Source organism: Solanum dulcamara, chromosome 12 (genome assembly GCF_947179165.1).
Source record: "Solanum dulcamara chromosome 12, daSolDulc1.2, whole genome shotgun sequence".
Lineage (NCBI taxonomy): Eukaryota > Viridiplantae > Streptophyta > Magnoliopsida > Solanales > Solanaceae > Solanum > Solanum dulcamara.
In genome coordinates this window covers 34,031,614-34,037,008 of record NC_077248.1, presented here as the reverse complement: position 1 = coordinate 34,037,008, position 5,395 = coordinate 34,031,614, and the positions used below count along the sequence as shown (strand labels likewise).

General features: G+C 34.9%; 1 pseudogene; it reads left to right on the top strand.

Moving 5' to 3' along the window:
* Window positions 1–3,365: 3,365 nt before the first annotated feature.
* On the top strand, window positions 3,366–5,025 carry LOC129877273 (annexin-like protein RJ4; annotated as a pseudogene).
* Window positions 5,026–5,395: the final 370 nt, after the last annotated feature.

The window sequence follows — 5,395 nt, the reverse complement described above, 5'->3', positions numbered from 1 at the left end:
TCATTCCTCCTAGTGCCAATGTCGAAGGTAATACTCCTACTCCTATATTTGCTTTTGTACCTTCTTGAGTTTGAGTAATTGATTGAGTTATTCTTGAAGCTTGATGTTTTAAGTCTTGCAATGTATTCGTGCCTTGAATAAATTCTAGTCTTGGTCATCATTCGAGGATGAATGATCCCAAGTGGGAGATATTGTATCACCTCATACTATTCTAGCCTATGTGGCACCTAGGTGGCAACTCATATGTCACCCCAACACTTAGAAATATTTTAGTTTCTTCAATCCTCCCTATGAGTGGATTCTACTCCCCATAAGAGTTCCTACGGATCATAAGAGAGGCTCGTGGTAGAGACTAAGAGACTCGACATCTCATCAATGCTTGACCCAACCGATGAGATAGCAGGATAGCCCATAGATAGTCCTATGACCCGTAAAAAGGGATCAGTAGGCCCAACTTCAGAATCCCACGCAAGTTCCTTGACTTCCTACGAGCTAGACCCTATGACCTATCCTAGGACCTATGAACTATAGAAGGGTCGTCGTAGTCCCTTAGTACAAATTCCAATAGGACCTTACTTTTGATCAAGGCTTAAACGAGTGACCTCCTACGAGCTGTAGGAGTTCATACAATCCATAAGAAAGAATCCATAGCGATATTTTGGGACTAAACTAAGACTCTTATCAGTACACTACATGAGTTTAGCCCTTATTAACACTTAGAATATTCAGAGCAAGGATTGGAGAGGAGATAAAACTAGGGTTCAAGAGCGTATATTGAGTTTTTTGAATTTTGTCAAGAACACATTCTTCCAGGTATGTAAGGCTAATCATAGCATTTGACCGAGTTCTTCATGGCGCTCTACATCCCAACTCCATAGTTAAAGAGTTCAAGTTTGAGTTTCAATCCTGTTATATTGAGTTTTCAAGTTATTTATGAAATCTCTTATTAAGTTGTCTATATATTTTATCTTGTTGTGATTATTTCCGCACTTCGAGTTGTTGAATTGTTGTTCATGTTCACATTCATATGAACCCTAGTAGAGTATTTACAATCATATTCTATTATGCATTGTTTTATGTTAAAGAATAATTTAAATTTCATATCTTAATCAAGAAAGGAGTTTTGAGCATAATATATTACTTGAGTTGTGAAGTCCTTCACTCACTAATTTTAAGCACGATCCTTATCAAGTCTATTGAGTTAGAAATTATGTATTTAATAATCTTGAGACTGAGATTGAGAAACCAAAAGCTACATATTTATCCATTTGCTGAGGTTGAGAAGTATTACTATATTAAAGAGTGTGTAATGAGTTGACAGGAGTTGAGTTAAACTTATAAAAGTCCTATAAGACCAAATAAAATATTATTTTGAGTATTTTACTCACTAAAATATACGAGCGTTAATGCATATTATTTTGAGAGAAGTATTGTGTGCCGATTTGGGTAAGAATTTAGATAACTCAAACTCCATAAATTATATAGCCAGTGTAGCATATGATCGTGTCATTAGTTTGGGTTACTTTTCACTTTAGTCCCTGATATAGACTTTTATTGGATCTATGAGATGAGTTGGCGTCCCTTTGTCTGGTAAGGTATTAGATAAGTCTGGTAAGGTATTAGAACAGTTCATTGTATCATCACAAGACTTATAGTGATGGTTGTTAGTTAGAGAAACTCTGGAAAGAGTAAACATTATTTTCATATGGAGTTGCATTCGCTCATGTATATTTTGTAAAGCATTGCCTTAACTTGATATTTCTATGCTTTATCCGAGTTTAGTAATTTTAGTATCTACTTCAGTTGAGAATCCAATGGGTGTTTCCTTTCAACTATTTTACATAGCTTATATTTCATGTACTGGCGTCTTTCGATACTGCATCTTTTTTATGATGCAGATACAAGTATTAGATATCTTTAATAGGCGCATCATTAAACATCTCACTCATTCAATATTTGGTGATACCTCTATGCATTCAGAGGAACTCCTTTTAGTTATTCAGTGTTTATTTATTAGTTCTTTTGAGGTAGCCATGGTCTTGTTCCGATATCTATCTATGAGCTTTAGCGGCTTCATAGACAGAGATAGAGTTGAGTCGATTCAACCTTTCAATGTTTGTTTTTAAATGATATTTCATTATGTATTTCAGAGTACTGAGACTTATTTTTGAGAAGTTAAATTTATATTCTTTTGCGTGCCCATCGTTCTTAGCATATCATAATTGAGTTGAGTATTTAACTGAGTAGTTAGCCAGGCCAAGGATTCGCTTGGGAACCAGCAATGGTTTTTGAGTTTCGGCCACGCCTAGGGTGTAGACTCGAGGCGTGACATAAGAAATATAGATATTCATAATATTGTTTAAGACCATAGCATAGAGTTTCATAATGAACAAGTAAAAGAGGGGAAGAAAGTGAAACCCTTAGTCGAATGCCAAGTACTTCACCTCAATGCGTGTTCTTGACTCTAAAATAATGCGTTCACCTCCAAAATGCGTTTTGTAGGGGTTTTATATGATCTAGGGATGTGTTGGAACTCCTATAGCCCATCAAATTCGTAGAGACAATATTTCTTGGCTCTCCTATGAGTATAGCGAGACGAATATTTTAGACGAGTCCGGTCATTCTTAAATCTTCATTATTTTGCTTCAAATCAAAACCACCTCCTTTTGACCGAGTTCAACTGACACATTTTCTGCACTCATAAAACTCATAATAATCTCAGAACACCAAAGATAAACGATACAATTATGCATAAGAATTCATGAGATAAGATAATAAAATTATATACTTTAAGCCGAATATCAAGTAGACATTTATCTTGAAAGTGCTATCTACAATTAGGTTGATTGTAGGTGTGGAAGATACTAAGTTTAGAGTCCCTTTAGTTATTAGTTTGTAACCTAAAAAAATTTGAGTTAGTGAGGTAATGTTTGAGTTAAATCTTATGAAGGTAGATGCTGCTTTTTTTTTTCTCTTCAGCAGGAAGTTTCTCACAATAAAGTTTCTTATGTCTTTATATTTCATAATTTACATTATATTTGGTGTAGGAAGAACCTGGAACTTCAACACAGTAGGTATAGCTAAAATAGAAATAGTGAAATATATATTACTCTAGTATCTCAAGATCAAGATGTATAAAAGAAGAAAATGTAACAATAATACAACCATATATGATGATCTGGAAAACTCCGCCCAATGTAGAATTTAAAAAATGAAAAAGATGTGAAAGTATTTTGTCCATTTGTTATTAAAAAGTTGGCCTGGTACTTCGTTGATAAGTAATGACGTTACTTTCAATACTAGTTAAAATACTTTTTAGTAGTGTAAATAAGGACTAGGAATACACTATAGACGAAGTAGACAATATTTATCGATATATATTATAATTAATTAGCAATGGCTACCCTGATTTTCCCTGAAGAGCATTCTCCTGTTACAGATGCGGAAGCTATTAGGAAGGCCTGTAAAGGTTATTTAAATTTCTTCTTTATAGTTTAAACAATTAACTTTACTAATTCTTTGCTGTATTAACCTCATCATGATCTTGCTACTATTACATTAATGTTGTATTAATTGGATTTAGGATGGGGAACGGATGAGAAGGACTTAATATCAATTCTTAGGCATAGAAATGTAAGTCAGAGGAAGATTATAAGAAAAACATATGAGGAGATGTATAATGAAGATCTTGTGAAGTGCCTTGAATCTGAGTTGTCTGGACACTTTGAGAAAGCAGTGTACAGATTGATGCTTGATCCAGAAGAGAGGGATGCAGTTATACTGCATGTTGCAATGAAGGAAAAACCAATCCCAGATTACACATCCATCATTGAGTTGTCATGTATCTATTCTCCTCAAGACTTTTTGACTGTTAAGTGTGCCTATCAAGTTCGCTACAAGCGCTCCCTCGAGGAAGATTTGTCTCAGCATTCCACCGGTGAACTTCGCAAGGCATGCAACTAATTTTTCACTTTCTATTGCATTCAATTGTTTGGTTGTGATGCATAATTCTTTTTGCCTTTCAGCTTTTGGTTTCCATAGTGGGCATATATAGGTATGCAGGTGATGAAATAGATACAAAGCTAGCCAAATCTGAGGCTAACATAATTTTCAATGCAATAAAAAGCAAGGAGTTTAATCATGAAGAAAATATTAGAATTATTACCACAAGGAGCAAGACTCAACTCAGAGCAACTCTAAACCGCTACAAGGATGATCACGCCTCTTCACTCACAAAGGGGTATATATATATATATATATATATATATATATATATATATATATATATATATATATATGGGTTCTTTAATTTACATGCCCAAATGTACAGTCTAAAGAATAATTAATGTTGTGTATAATATTTGCTACATTTTATAAGGTCTTAAATTCTTTTTCCTTTTTAGCACTTGAGGGACAATGGCGAAAAGGCAGCTAATTCTTACTTAGGAGCACTGCGAACGACAATCCGATGTATTACTTATGACCCTCAGGCATACTATGGAAAGGTAACTTACAATCGAAGCTATAATGCACAGTGAGCAGGTTACCATAAAGTGCTAACCACAGAGGTTGTAGGTTGCCCTAGGGGTTCCAAAAAAAAAACCAATGCTATAATATCATATGATTTCCTTGTTAAAATTAATTGTCATGTGGTGCAGGTTATTCGGCGTGCCCTGATGAAATCAGTTACAGTGAGGAGTCCGTGACAAGGGTAATATTGAGCAGGGCAGAGAAGGACTTGGAGGTGATCAAAGAGCTTTACTACAAGAGGAACAGTGTCAGTCTTGATCATGCTGTCTCCAAGCACACTTCTGGGGATTACATGGATTTCCTTCTCATTCTCGTAGGAAACCATAACTAAATTGACATTGCCAACAGCTGAGGTGTGTGTGAGAGTTTGTCGCTTGATTAAAAGAAGAACAAAGAGAAAGAAAAAAAAAACATCTATCATTGAGGTGTGTGTGTGTTTGTCGCTTGAATACTTTGTGAATTCATATCTAGTCGTCCTACTGGTTGTTTCTGTTTCCCAACAACTTGTGTGTGGTGTCTTATTCTCTATCAGCATTCATGTTACTTTGCTCAATTGCAATTTTAATTTGTTTTCTTATATACGTTATTTTCCGGAAGTTATTCACACACTCAACTTAACTTTATGGGTGATCTATCACCTCGTAGTCTTGTTAGAGGTGTAACACCCCAAATCCCCAAACAAGTGTAAGTTTAACTCGAAGTCGACAAATCTATCCGGATTTTGGAGGATAAGTTTTTATCAGGTTTTAATTGAGTAAAAGTTTTAGGAATCCAGTATACAATGACAATCGTAGTGTTAAACTAAACTTGAAGGTTGGAGAGCCTTAGAGCAAAAGCTAAATTGACAGTTACATTTTGGAAGATT